The sequence below is a fragment of the Sciurus carolinensis genome, chromosome 9 (assembly GCF_902686445.1).
Source record: "Sciurus carolinensis chromosome 9, mSciCar1.2, whole genome shotgun sequence".
NCBI lineage: Eukaryota > Metazoa > Chordata > Mammalia > Rodentia > Sciuridae > Sciurus > Sciurus carolinensis.
Window position 1 is genome coordinate 97,158,807 of NC_062221.1, and position 16,197 is coordinate 97,175,003.

Consider the following 16,197-nt stretch of genomic DNA (forward strand, 5'->3'; position numbering starts at 1 on the left):
AAGGAGTATGATATAGTAGCCCCAGTCCCCACAAATATTGGGAGATAATTGTTTCACAATTTTCTGCGTCCAAACCTGAATTGATTACTAACCAGGATTAAGGGTTAAAATGCCCTAGGCATCAAATTTCTGCTGGAACATTTTCTCCCCTTTCAGATCCAAATCTCAGTCAAGGCTTACGTTGAAATGTAAATAGAGAAAGCCTGAAGGCTCAGTAGGAGACCAGTCTCAAACCCCCAAAAAAAAAAGAAAAAGAAAAAAGAAAAAAAGAGCAAAAAGTCTTACCTGAACTCCAGCAAAAGTAAATTTTATGGTGCTTTACTAAAGTAATTAACGGCCGTATCATTTTTCCCGTATCATTTTTCCAGGACTCTTGTTTTTTTTGAATTCTACATATTTTTTGCGCTCATGACTTTTTTGATCAGTTCTATTTTTTTTTTAATTCAACTAGAGTTTTTGAACATCTGTTACATTGCAATGGAGATTCACCTATAAAGTTTCAAGGCCTTTGATTTTGTGTTATGTGTATGTTGTGCTGTCTGATGTCATGTTTTGTCTGTATCAAAACTGAGCACTCCTAAAATTAAAATTTAAAAATGGATCCAAATATTTTTAATTCACATGACTTAAAAAGGTTCGATTTAAATTGGGTAAACTAATAGAAGTAAAATGTCTTGAAAATAACTTGCAAGTCTCTAGGTGGTCAAACTAATATAATGTTGGTGCTTATAAAATGTCTAACATCAATTTTTCTAGGACTTTCCTCCAACAAGAAAAAGCTGGCAAATACTGTTCAGGACACTTGTCTAATATCTTGGTTTTTTTTTAAGAAAATAAGTGAATTAGAATTGACATGCATGGGATTACTCAAATGTGTTTGTACAGAAAATTGTTTTGTGTCATCATTAAACTAAAAACAAGGTTCCTAAGAGTTATGTCCTAACAGGTACAATTCTATACACAAAGTGTTCTAAAAGTTTCAACTGTGTTTCAATTAGAGTACTATAAATAACAAAATATTTAATCTTGTTAAAATAGAGTAATTTATCTAAGTTCAGAAATTTCATAAGAGTTGTTTCAGAATGTGAACAAAGAGGTCAACAGATAGGAAAAAATAAATAAATAAAAGGTTCTAGATATGGAAATATATCTAGTGAAAAACAAAATGTTTCTGGGTAAGAAAATGCTTATGTGATAAAATACATGAGGGTCTAAATAAGTGCTAAGAAAGTCTGTAAATAAACAAAAAGGGGGAATAGGGGAGACCTTCAGGTCCCCTAAAGATAAACTTTCTCTTTGCCTCTTTATTTAAAAAATTTTTAACTCTGGATAATGAGGTTTGCTGTGCCGCTGAGAGACATGGCAATCATAAATAACATGATAGAGTGACGGTAAAATGGAAGGATGTTCTTACAGGACAATGGAACGGCCTGGACCCGATGCTTTACTGGAGCCGCGGCTCGGTTTGTGTGTTTCCACAGGATAAAACATTGCCTATCCGGGTTCCTGAGCGACTAACTCGACCAGTGCCAACGCTACCAACAAGTAACTCAGACCAACATACTTCTGATGACCATGATGCTCGTAGCCCCCTTGAACTAACTTACAACCTCTTTTTAGTCTCTTAGGATGCTATTTCTCTCAATGTTGGAATGCTTTTAGGTTCCCGCTGGCAGTCTTAATGTGTGTTCCTACCTTCCTACCAGTCCCAGTCTCTGTTACAGGTACAGAACTGCCAGTACTACTATCTAGAGACAAGAGAGATTTTGGCATCACAGCGGCTGTGGTCACTGCAATAGTGGTTTCTGCAACAGCAGCACTAGCAACTGCCATACCTATAGCAACAGCAGTCAATCACTTGGCCGAAAATATAGCTACAGCCTTACAGACTCAAGAAGCTCTAAACAACCATTTTAAGGCAGGCATACTCCTTGTAAATCAAAGAGTGGACTTACTACAAGAACAAGTGGATATCTTGCAAGAACTTTTGGGACTGGGATGTGTTTATCCTTTAAGAGCAGTGTGTGTCACCCCTATTGCTTATAATAACCTTAGCTCTGCGGTTATGTTATCTAAAAATCTCTCTGTCTACCTTACTGGCAATTGGTCATCTACATTTGATAATTCAACCAGTCAGCTACGAGCTGAAATAGAGTCAATGCCACCAGGGTTCAAGTTGCGTCGGTATCCGAGATGTTCTCTTTGTTATCTAAAGCCCTGGGATTGACAAAACAGTGGGCTGGAACAGTAGCTGTTCTGATTATTATCTGCTTAGGGATAGCCTATGTTATACACAGCCAAGTCAGAGCTCGCCAAGATGCCCGACGTCATCGACGGGCTATAGTACAGACTTTGACAGCCATTGAGACAGGCATATCCCCCCAAGTATGGCTAAGCATGCTGGACCAGTAGTCAACGATGGGTAAGATCCGTGGAAATGCATACCAACCTAAGACAGGGTTCTGACGCCTGGAGGTCAGAATTCCAATGACAGGTAAGGATGTAATTTGCCATGGACAACCTAAGACAGGCATGGTCCCAAGTCATCTTTTCTTTATTTAAAGAATAAGGGGGAGATGTCAGGGGTGGGCTCTGAGGGCCCCAGAGCCCCACCGTGGCCTGATCTCTAAGATGGCGCCTGGCAGCTTGCCAGACATAGCTGCACTCATAAACAAGTTTTAGGAAGTAACTCTGGTTGGCTGTTGTACATGAGGCGATCCTGGTATCTGCCTGGAGACTGTTCCTTGATAGGCTGACTTTCCTGGTAGTCTACTCTCTGATAGGCTGATGTTCTCAATATAAGTCTGAGACTTGTGGAATAAAGCCCCTTTTGGTTCCTGTGATCAAGAGGAGCGTACACGTTGTGATTGTCCCCGTGGGCAGTGGGCGATCATAAGTTTCCTAAGTAAGTATATTTTTTGAAATTGCAAGAAGATGTGACACAGACAAATTAGGATAAACCAATGTTCAATTTGCAAAGCTACCAGTTAGAAAGTAGTGGCCTTAGTATAGGGGATTCTCACAATGAATAACCCAGGAACATAGTGGGGAATAGAGGGCGCTTGCTTTGTGCAGGAAGGATAAGTCTTATGGAGAGGATTGTCTGGAGAGCCCCAGTGATTAGGTCAAGGGATATTGTCAGCTTGAGGTGACCTCAAGTGGAGGAAACCAGGGGAAGAATACCTCACTTCACTTTCTTTTTCATTCTCATCTGCCAGGTTCCCCATTAGTGAGCTCTTTGATGGAATCTCAGCCTTCAGTGCAGAGTTCAGAGTAGGAAACTTTGAAGACTGAAATATAGGGACAAAGGAAAATGTTCAGCAAAGGAATAAAATGAAATTGTTGTGAAAAACAATATTCTGAGTTCTAAGAATAAGTATAAGTAACTTCCTCTGGGAGTTTAGAGTAAAAATAATTATGTATTTTGGAGAGGAAAACTTGAAGGAGGTGATGTCATGGCATGTGAGATAACTGAATGGAAAAGCACAAATTGTTAAGAATAAGCAGTGATATGAGTTGTGTAGTTTGCTTGGCTGGTAAAATATTTTGAAGTGGAAGAAATGTTAGGCTTATCTACATGTTTTTTTTTTTCTTTTTAAAGTTTATTCTAATTAGATGTACATGAGAGTAGAATGCCTTTTGATATATCCTACATTAAGGGAGTATAACTTCTCATTCTTCTGATTGTACATGATGTAGAGTTACATGGCATGTAATTATACATGTTTTCTACAAAAATATATGAATGCGTGTGTGTTTGTGTGTACTTTACTTTTATAATGTTGTTAAAATCACATTATTATGTATTTCTTTTTTTAAATAATTTATTTACAGCTCATGATTTTGATGTAAACAGAGAAAGGATATTACAGTAAGAAATGGGGCCTTCAGGAAGAACATTTGATTTTCTTTTTAATTTCATTCATATTAATTCACTATCTCAAAGAAGAAGATGTACCTAGTTTAAAATGTCAAAAAGCATCAAAGACAAACAGTAAAACAAATAGAAACTATGGTCATGCTTCCCTACAATGTGCTAATCCCTAGATGTACATATTTTCTACTTTTAAAGAATTTCTCAAGCTATTTACTTTCACATTTACACTGTAAAAAACTGCATCTTTAATTTACCATCTGACATTTTTATGCATCCAAATTAAAAATGTATAAAGTAAATCACATCATGCACACTGCTTTAATTTTGATATTACCCTTCTTTTATTTTCACTTGTATCTGTTTTCATTTTAAAAATTCTACTTCTCCTGACATTCTCCACCTGATCCAAGACAATATCCTTTCTTCTTATTGATTCCTCTTGGATCCATAACCAAGTTGTAATCCATGCTTAGGAACTAAATGTTTATTCTTTTCTTTCTTTATACTCATGAAACTATGCATGTTGTATGTAAATTTCATATGTATGTATATATAGTATACATACATATGGAATTTTGTGATCACGTTTTGATATTTTTTTTAAAACTATGATTTATATTGCCCGTTTGGATCTGCATCTTTCTGTTTTCACTCAACACCTGATGGAATTCTTCAGATCAGTTGGAATCATGATTCTTCTTAATGGTTTCATAATGTCGCATGTCTGACATTTGCCATCTTTTGATAAATCATTTTTTTTTATTGAGAGACATTCACATTTTTGCTAGTTTCCGTATGTGTTATGTAGAAAATACCATAACACATGTCTTTATATACATATCCTTATGCACTCATGATTTTATAGCTATAAAATAGTCTAGATCTAAATAACACAGATAGTCCTTGACTGGATTGTTGTTAACTTTTTGATGTTAAGTCTATGGATATATCTTGGTTAGGTTTTTATTACAGGTATCTTCAGTATAATCAAATGTCATTTTGTCATAATTGTTGTAATCATCTATTTTTTCTCTTTGTTGATGAAATGAATCTTCTGCAGATTGCCTGCAACTTTAAGATATTTGAATTACTGTTATAAACTGCTCTTGTCAGTTGCAATTCTCCTTTGCAAATAGCAGAACCACTTCTAAATGGTTTAAGCAGAAAATAAATTTACTGCAATATATTAGCAATTCAATAAATCTCCAGTAAAGTTCAGAGCTTTTCAGACTGAATGTACAAACCTCATCAACATTCTACTGACAGCTGCAAGTATGTAGCTGAGTACAGACATGGAAGAAAAACAACAAAATCTGGTGACATGGAACAGCGGAACTTACTGTCAGGACTTTCTGCACTTTAGCCTATAATTTGCAACTTCTCTCCCTTTCTACCCAGCAACATGGATTTTATATGCTGATCCATCACTTGAGAATCATAAACTCTGGCAGGTGAATGCAAGGGAGGCTGGAAGGTAAATTCTGCTTTGGAAAAGGAGATTTGGGGCCTGGTGGTGCACATGACTATAATCCCAGTGACTTGGGAGGCCGAGGCAGGAGGGTCATGAGTTCAAAACCAATATCAGCAAAAGGAAGGTGCTAAGCATCTCAGTGAGACCCTGTTTCTAAATAAAATACAAAATAGGGCTGGGGGTGTAGTTCAGTAGTTGAGTGCCCCTGAGTTCAATCCCCAGTACCAAAAAAAAAAAAAAAAGGAGATTTGGGATATGCAAAATAACCAAAGTAGAAGACAAATGTACTGACTGCCATTAAAATAACAACAGTCTGTGGGAACCTTGAAATAATATTTTTCGATAAATTACTATAAGTAAAATTGTCATATTTTACTTGGTATTTTTCACATATATTTGTCAGCAAGATTGGCGGTTTTATTTTTGTAGTCTTTTTGCTTTGGAAATAAAACTATACAATTCAGAATTAATGTAATGTTGGCTTATTTAAAAATAACATTGGTATTATTCATTGTAGAAGGTTAGTAGTAGATCCTTTAAAAGCAAAACTTTGAATCTTTGTATGTCTACTGTACTTCGAACTCCTTAAGAAGTATTTGTATATTTTTTGTTCAAATGATTGTCTCCAACAGTCTGATTTTCTGGTGAATATTTTCTGATTTTCCCTTCTCTGGATATTGGACACTCTTCAGTGTAATGTTGTTTCAAAAGAATCTCTGTTTATATATTTCTTATCAAATATTTAAACCAACATTTTCAGGCAGCATCTTAGCCAGGAAATTATTTAGGCAGTTTTGAGTACTTCCTCAAATCTTTCGGCCATTAGAGAATTTTTATTAGAGACTGTCAGATTATATTAGAAAGTTAAGTATAAAAATATTTTTAACAGACTAATGTTTGTCTAACAATGTACATGTTTGCAAAGTTATTTCCATGATAAATTTTTATGCTGCCCATTCAATTTAAGACCTTTTCCTCATACTGCCCTGTAGAACAAATTAAACAAAGAAATAAATTTAAGAATGGCTTTTAATGAAAATAAAGGATATACTCCTTGAATTTCAGCGCTCAGAGCTGAAACTGATTGAATAGGAAAATATTATGTTTACACATACTAAGATTAGAATAGAAGTCTCAATGCATTATAACTACATGTTTTATTAATACTCATTTATAATTTAGAAATAATTTTATATTATTTATTTGTCAGAGACAGTAAAAATTACAAAAGAAACTATTTGCATACAAAATATGTATGAATTAAGGAGATCAATTGATTCTCAATGGCATGAGTGTTTGCATAAAGAATGTAGTACAAAATAAATTTGATATTTAATTATTCCTAAGAATACTAGATTATGTCTATTACTAAAAATATTTTTTAAATTTTTAAATTTTATTTGTTCTAATTAGTAGTACATGATAGTAGAGTACATTTATACATTTTAGTAGATCATACATAAATAGTTTAATCTCTCATTTTTCTGATTATACATATTGCAGGATCACATCAGTCATGCAGTCATACACGTACATGAGGTAATGATGTCTGTTTCACTCTACTATCGTTCCTTCCCCCATACCCTTTCCCCTCCCTTTACTCTCCTCTACCTAATATACCTAATATAAGGAAACTCTATTCTTCCCTCTCCCCCGCCACCCTGTCCCCTTACTGCCACATATCAGAGTAAACATTTGGCCTTTGGTTTTTGGGGTTTGATTTATTTCACTTAGCATGATATTCTCTAACTCTATCCATTTACCAGCAAATACAAAAATTCCATTCTTCTTAAAACTGAGTAATCCATCATATGTATATTATCATCATATTATATATATATATCACATTTTCTTTATCCATTTATCTGGTAAAGGGTATCTAGGTTGGTTCCATAGTTTAACTATTGTGAATTATGCTGCTATAAACATTGACGTGGGCTGTGTCACTGTAGTATGTTGATTTTAAGTCCTTTGGGTATAGGCCAAAGAGTAAGATAACTGGGTTAAATGGTGGATCCTTTCCAAGTTTTCTGAGGAATCAATTTGCACTCCCAACATCAGTGTATGAGTGGACCTTTTCCCCACATCCTTGCCAACATTTATTGTTGCTTGTATTCTTGATAATTGCCATTCTGATTGGAGTGAGATGAATTCTTGGAGTAGTTTTGATTTGCATTTTGCATTTCTCTAATTGCTAGAGATGTTGAACATTTTTTCATATATTTTTTGATCTATTGTATATCTTCTTCCGTGAAGTGTCTGTTCAGTTTCTTTTTAATATTTTAAAAAGAAATAGTGAAATTTAAAAAAAAAAAGACTACTGAAATCTCAGGGAAGATACTAAATATGAACTGAAATTGCCAGGGGGAGCCTAAAGAAACAAGGCAACTGAATGTCATCTGGCATCCTGAATGCTATTCTAGGACAGAAAGAAGTCATTAGGCAAGAACTAAGGAGATCTGAATAATGTATAAATGTCAGTCAATAATAATTTCCCAATATAGTTTTCATAATTATAACAAATGTACCATAATATAAAATTGTAATAATAATAAAGGGGGGTGGGGAGTACAAGGGAACTCACTATACCAAATTCACAATTTTTTGATAAAAATAAAATTTTCTAAAATAAAATATTTATTTTAAAACTTGGCCACCTGTGGAACTTTAATAATATATATTTTCCCAATATACTTAATGACCTTAGAAACTTTTGGCAATTTCATTTACAGTTTTTAAGGTTTAGAACCAGCAAGATGAGATAAGCTAAAATTTTAAGGTATTGAATGTTTCAAATTTGAGAAATGTACTGGAAAGTCAATTTACCATTGCTTTTCTAGAAGAAAATCAATATAATCATTAAAATTATGCAAACATTACAGTTTTGAGAGTATTATTATGAGCAGATCAGCACAAGTTTATAGACATATACTTGAAATTAAGGGAATTCCTTTAGAATATAAACTTGAATATAAGAATAGCTCTCTAGTATTAGTATGCATAGCAAGTTAAATATTATGAAATTTTTCTGTATGGTAATTGTCTTGCAATCAGTTAGCTATGAAATTTTGTACATGAAAATGAAAAATTGTTCACTTAACCAATTACAATAAGACAATTAAATAAACATTAACTATAAATGTTAAGAGGAGTTATACTTCATCAATGAATGCTGAGTTGTTTAATAAAATATCTATATGGTTCACAAGGAGCAGAATAGCCCATTTGGACAAACATGATTCTAGTCTTTGGGTTTATATATGTTTATCCATTGTTTTGATTGGTTATGTTTTTTTACATCAATATATTGGGTGATGAAATTTCAAATTTCCAGTAAGAAAATTCACAAAAAGCTGAAACTATTTATAGGCATTAAATTGAAAAATAGATAGTTAAATATATAATATCTATCATGTTGAATATTTACTTGTTATCAGACATCATGCTAAGTATTTTATATGTAAAATGTATTTAATACTTTGAACTTCCCCTATGAAATGGTGGGTGTCACTAACCCCATTCTAGGGATAATAAGATTTGTAGCTGTGGGGATCACAGTAATCAGGTGTCACAGATTTACAGTTGGAATATGAGGAGCAGGGAAGATGTGGTAGGCAGCAAAGGACAGGCCCTGTCCTCACATAAGAGTATTAACAAGAATTTCAATTATGTCTAAGTTTGAGGGTTTGTCTTTTGACAAATAGATTTCAATGTGTGCATTTGACATAGATAGCTGTACGCTGCTGTATGAACTGTTAGTTAGTTTGGGGTTTTTTTGTGTGTGTGCATTATATCCAAGGAATGATATATTTCAACAGTTTGCATTGAGTTACCAATGATAAAAATATGTTTTAAATTATATAAATAAGTATTAAAATATGCTAGAAAGCACTGCGTAACATAAAGATGATTGATGGAAACTGAGTTGTGCTTTCTTCATGCAATATTATTGTTACCATAAAAGCAGAAAGTTCCTCCACAAATCAACTTACCTTAACCTACTTTCCAACAGTGAATTTCACTGAACTTCTTCCTCTTCCTCTTCTTCTACCTCCTCTCTTTATTTGTCTCTCATATCTCACTTAGTCTGCATAAGCTGCTGTAACAAAATGCTATAGACAGCTGGCATAAGTAAATATTTATTTCTCACAGTTCTGGGGTCAGGATCAAGGTGCTGGCACATTCCATATTTGTTGAGGGCTCTCTTCTTTGCTTGTAGACAACTGTCTTCTTGGAGTGTCCTCATGGGGTAGAAAGAGTCCTGCTTTCTTGTAAGACCACTAGTTCCATCTGGAAGCACAAAACTCATAATAATCTCATAAATATCTCACATAGTCTTAAATATCTCTTAGAGGCCCTGCCTCAAAATAAATTCACTTTGGGAGTTAGGATTTAGGACTTCAGCATATGACTTTTGTAGGGACACATTCATACCCCTCTTTCCTCTTCCTAATTCTTAATTTTTTTTCCTTCCTCTTCTTCCTTTTCTAAATCTTCTTCCTCATGACCTGGTGTCATTGTATGGTCATTATATTTCCTAGAAAGGATCTAAGCATATATTTAACTCTAATGCTAATACTCAACAGTAAATTTTTTGTAATTAACTATTTAAACTTATTTCCAGAATTTTGTAAAAGTTTCCATATTATAAATATTAATATGTTCATTGAGGCTTAAAGTCAATAACAACAATTCAAGTTTCAGTAGAAAAATTCATGCAAGAATATACCTTCTAAAACACTACTGAATCTATGACCAAGAAAAAAACCTATTTCTTCTAATTGTACATCTTAACCTGGATAAACTACTTATTTAACTGATTCATTTAGTCATAAAGATAACTTTGTATACAATTAATTTCTGTGAAAGAATTTTTCCAACTGTACCAAACAATGGAGCCAATAAAATAACAAAGATACAATCAGTTCAAATATTCATCATTTTTAGTAGATAATAACATGAAAGATTCAATTTTTGAATAGATCTAATGGTTTTAAATTTGCTTAAAAGTGCTATAATCAACTTCATATTGTTTTATTTAAATGTAACTACTAATTCTGCCTTTATGCTATATATTGAACATATATACTGAAATTTCTCAAGAGGATATTAATATAATGCTAAGGTACCCATTATAAAGACATTTTATTTACAACAGCAATTTTCTAGTTGCAAGGTCTATGTTATAATTAGGGATATTTTTTCCCATTAAGGAGTGATGTGACATTGAATAAGTCACTGAATTCTTCTGTATTTCCTTAAACTGACTTGAAAAGTTTTTTACTTGAATAACTGCTAGTCTTTTTCTGATATTAAACCTCTCAAATTCTAGCTGCTATATTTACTGAAAGAAGTTATCAATGGCAACAAAATAAAAAGCAAAGTGCTTAATGAGAGGACTTCCCTTTTATTTTCTAAAAATATTCTATAATTAACCATAAATTTTATCACAATTTGATTATGGTTTTAAATGTTATGATGCAAATATTTATTTTTATGTATTAATGTAATTCTAACAAGTGAGGATTATGCATTTCAATGATGTTTTAAGTAAGAATTAATTCTTTGTTCTCTTAAAATAAAAAATATTGAATTTAAAGGTATATGCTCTATAACATAGTTAATCAAAATACACTGACATGTAATTAACATGATTAAGGTGGCATGTAGTGTCATAATTTCAAAAAAGTAGAGATTTTACACTTAATTTGTATTTGTTGCAGTTTACAATATTTATCTTTTATTATATGCAATTAATAAGAAAAATATTCTGAGTTAATATTTTTTTCTTTTTGAATTATCTGTGTAACTCTTAGTTGTTTTTTTTTTTAAGTTGCTAATAGGATGGACTTTGGTTGTTTTTGTTGTTGTTGTTGTTGTTATTGTTTAGAGCTGAAAACATTGTCCTAATTCTATATCTGACTTAATTTGTAACTTAAACATATAATGTTAATATTTGCAATTAAGTAGGAAAATATTAGTAGATTTATTAATAACTTTAGATCAATGAACAATATTGTATTAATGCAGTGAAGTGACTGAACACTATGATCAGCAAAACAGTGTCCCTCCAAAAACTTTCACATTCTAATATCAGGGTGGCTTGAATATATTATGTGGCAAATTGTCATTAAATTGAGGATCATTTGATGTGGGGATTATTCTGGATTATTTGGTTGCCCGCCCCTTGTAATCATAACACAAGCATTGTAAGTGGGAAACAAGAAGAACAAAATGTGATCTCACACCCAGAGCTTGGAGTGAAGTGTTTTCCAGTTGAAGGAAAGAGCCAGGAAGTACGTAATGCAGGGGACCTTTAGAGGTTGGAAGAGGCAAAGAAATTGATTCTCCTTCTAAGGCTCCAGAAGGAATATAACTCTGAATTTAGATTTCCATTCTCCAGAACTGTAAGAGAAAAAATTTGTTGATTTAGACAATAACTTTGTGGTAAATTGTCATTGTAGCAATAGAAAACTAATAAATGCAATAGCCTTTTCAGTGTGTTTCCTTTGTGCCTTTGTTTTTCCCTAGATTTCTTGTTAATCTTTTGGATTCAATATCTAACAAAAACCTGTATTTCTATTAGGAAGCACAATATTGCTATTTGACATTATTAAACAAAAAGAAGTAAACTAATTGTATCCCTAATATAATGTTATGAACTTATTTTCTCACAGAATACTATATCATATAACTAATATATATCATGTAAATTCTACTTCACAGAGAAATCTAACTTTATTGTGTAATATTTTGTAGTAGGAAATTCTCCATAGTTTATCCAAATATAAATATGCACCCTAAATACCAAATATAAATCTATGCATATTTATATGCATAGAAATTTAGGATGCATATTTATATGTTTCATATTTGAAAAGAGCTACTAAAATTAATGCAATAAACTGCTAAAATTTCTGCAATATGACTCAGTTGTAAAATAATGTATTGGTTTTAAGTACTTTATCTCTTTCTTATATGTTCAAGATTTCCACTTTTTGACCAAGCACTTTCCTTGTATATAAGCCATATCACTCCATTTTTTTTCCTTGAGAATGATCTATAATAGTCTCCCAAAGTTCATATACGTTCTTCTTTTGTATCTCTGGTATTATTGCTTTTCGCCTTCTAGGTTCCTACACACATGTGCCCAAGTTTGTATTTGTTTATGTTTTTATTTTTAATCTGGCTTTTTCCTTTGCTGGTCAGTGTATACACAGGTTATTTATTGGTAATTCAAGAAAAAATATATAATTTATCCAAATTTCTTTCCATTTTGTTATTTTCAATGTTATTATTTCCTTTCCTACTTTTGGTGTCACTTTTCTCTTTCTCATTTATCTTAGGACTTTTCCTCATGATTTCTAGTCACTTCATATGCATATCCCAGGTATCTGTGGAGAGAGAGAAGGCAGAACAGGCACATCTCCCAGTTCTGTCAGTTACCATTCAACGGCCTGCCAGTCACCACACACAAGACCTCCACATTTATCTATTGTCAAGCATAGGACCACCAGGCTCTTCCATTTGTGGGGCACAATAGAAAATGTCAGGTTTTATTATGACACATTATTGCCATGAATAAAATTGCATTTCTATTACTAAGGAAAGGATATGAAATGGGTATTGGGTTGTTCTCAACAGTTTCTACTGTGTCTCACTCACCTAGATGTGACACTTAAAATGTTTTTATTTATTTTCCATTCCTTATAGCTCCAAGGTCCGGATTTTGTTGAAATCTATCTTTAGGTTTTTCCCTTTTATTCTGTTGCAATTTTAAGAAAAGTTATTTTAAGATATCTTATTTTACAGGGCTTTCATAATTTCCTAGTCCTAATAACATTATCCATTTATAGTCAATTACATAAATTGCAAGAGTCATTACCACTATTCCCCATTATAATCCTCATCATTTGCAATAACAGTTCTGATTTTCAATTTTTATGATTATTTTCCTCAGAACACATGGGTGATGCATATCTCTGAATCCATGTATGTCTAATATCATTCCCTTTCTCTGACAGGTGAAAAGTAAGTTCAATCTATTATTTTTGTCTCAGTAGATAATATTTAATTGAATGCCAGGTTTCAATATTATAAATACATCAGAAGTTAGTTTATCTTTCTAATGAAAGCTACGTATTCTTATAGAAGTTTATAAGACTTTCTATTTACTGTTGGAATTTAAAAATTTTACCAGGATATATCTAATTAAATGACCTTTTTATTAATCTTCTCTGAGACTCTTGTCAGTCTTCAGGCACACGTCTTTCTTCAAATAAAAGAAGTTTTCTTTATTTGTTTAAATATCATTTCTCCTCTATCACTTCCTTTATTTGAGGCTCCTTTTTATACATATGGAAATTCTCTCACCTCTACTCTCAATAACTCATCTTTTCTCTAGTGTTTGCCATCATTGATGCTGTCTCTACATACTTTGTAATTCTTTCAATAGATCTTCCTGTTTGACTTACTTTGAACCATGACTACATTTTAAAAAGTTTATCTATAAAGTTAAGTTGAAAATGTTACTTTCTTGCTGTTTTTGTTCTAAAAATTGTTTTATATTTGATATACTTGATAGATCATATTACTTAGCTTATTTATCTCATACTTCCACTTTTGTGAGATGGTTCTTTGTTTCTTTCTGTTTTAAGTCTGTTGATTTTCTTTGCTTGTTTGTGGTTTCAAACATTGTGACATCACAAGTAGAATAATCCCTGCTGGCACATACTAGCTCCCACAGGAAATAGTACCAACTCAACCCAGCACAGCAGATAAATTAAAGTTCCTCCAGGTTCTTTAAGCATCTCACCCAGGACAGCAAGACAGATGGAATCTTTCCTTTAGGGCTCTCAAAATTCTATATTGGTTTAATCATATCAGAGAAGTTCAGAATAATCTTGTATGGTCAAGCCCTCAAGGTTAAATCATACCTGTTATTTACTGTTGATAACTTGACCTCCTATACACAGTATCCATTTACTCTATTTATAGTAAGAAATCACATTTTTTTTGTTTACTTGTTGGTCATGTGTTTCTGTTGGTGTATACCTCCATATCATTTCCCCATGTCAAACAGAAAATGCCTTTTTCACTTTCCAGTCCCTATGCTTGGAGTAAGTTGACTTACACCAGCCTCCATGGGAAGGTGTTTGCCTAAAACCATAGTCATCAGCACATTCTATTCTATGTGGCTCAAAGGATGATCACCAAGCTGAATATAGTCTGTTTAGGCACAGGACTTTTATGGAGTGAGAAATTTACTTCTCCTTTGACCTTATACTTGAGAGGAAACATTTTTGATGATTGCAATCACATTGCTTTGTAAGGCAGTGCAGAGGAAAAAAGCCTTGAGAAAGGGGAGGGTTTGTTCCTGAGGTTGCTGAAACCTGTGCTAGCTGTGAATTGTTCAACTGTAAAACACAATAAATAACCCTTTTTTTCTAAGGAGTTTAAAAAGTATATTTTTTGAACATGAAATATTTTATTTATGGCAAAGATATACTGTGAGCTAAGGCCCCAAATATATACAGATGCTCAATAACTAAAATGAAAGGCTACTTAAATACAATCTCAGACATGTAACATCATTACTTCCTAAGCTACTTGCTCTCAAATTTCTAACAATGTTCTGTCACCTGAAAAGTCAATGCTATGAGAGACCTCCGTGCTAAGGACAAGGGTACCCAACTGTCAAAGATGTTTGGTTATCTGTAAGGCAAGTATTATTCAAGTGTTTAGGCCTGATTAATAACTGGTTTCTGTTATATCAGCTTTTTATGAAAGCATCTTATTCATTCAACCAACACGATGAACTTTGGTTTCTTCACCAGCAACATGCAGATACCTATATTCACTGTGTTGTAATGAAGAGTTCATTTTTGATAGACCTTCAATAAATGACAAGACTACAACAAATTCTTATAATGACTAATCACTGGACTGGACACTGTAAGCACTAATAATACAAAAAGGTCCCTGCTCTTAAGAAACTCAACAGTTCCTAGGTCCATGCACAATCCTTCATATGATTCAACTTTTTAGTTTTTTTCTATATCAAACAGGAGGGAAAAGTTCAAAAGGAAACAATGACGTTTTACAAAACACTAAGTTTATAAACACAATATAATCTAGTATGTATCAAAGTTTCAAGAAAATAATTTTGAATCTCAACTGAGAAATCCTAATATTCAAATTAATTAAAAAGTAAGAAAAGATTTTAGTCCAAAGTGAAAATGCAGTAAACACCTATTTTGGTGGATCTGTAGTGATGTCATATTTGTCCCTGAGACTCTTCAACTGTTCCTCCTTCTTTTTGGTGTCCATTTTCTGAAATGCTCTGTTAGCATTATAGTATAAAACCACAAGGTTCTGTTACAAACACTGAATCCTGAGAGGTGATCACATGCATTCTTGGCATCAAAGAAAACTTCACAGACCACATAGGCTGTTCCTCTAGTTTCAGGTATATTCCCCTCTAATTTGACAAATAGGTCCATATTTCCCAAATATACATTTCTTCAGCTGTGGTTTCGTATGGTAAATTTCTTACATATAAAATCCGATTTATTCAGGTGGAAGTCGAATGTTCACCCTCTTAGCCTCTTGCATCACCATCTTGGAGGGCTGATGAGATTACCGCAGCAAATACAGAATTCTTCCAGACACCTCCGGAGCTTGTTCACCTTTGAGTGCAACATGACGTCTGTGGCAGCATATTAACCTAAAAAATATTTTTGAAAAATAGTAAATAATGACTTTTTCCATCTGAATGAACTTGCACAACACAAGCCTGAATATATATATATAAATATATATATATATAAATATATATATATATATAAAT

The 16,197-nt window shown here is 32.9% G+C and overlaps 1 pseudogene; it reads right to left on the reverse strand.

Moving 5' to 3' along the window:
• Positions 1-15,599: 15,599 nt before the first annotated feature.
• Positions 15,600-15,968, reverse strand: LOC124992356 (splicing factor 3B subunit 6-like; annotated as a pseudogene).
• Positions 15,969-16,197: the final 229 nt, after the last annotated feature.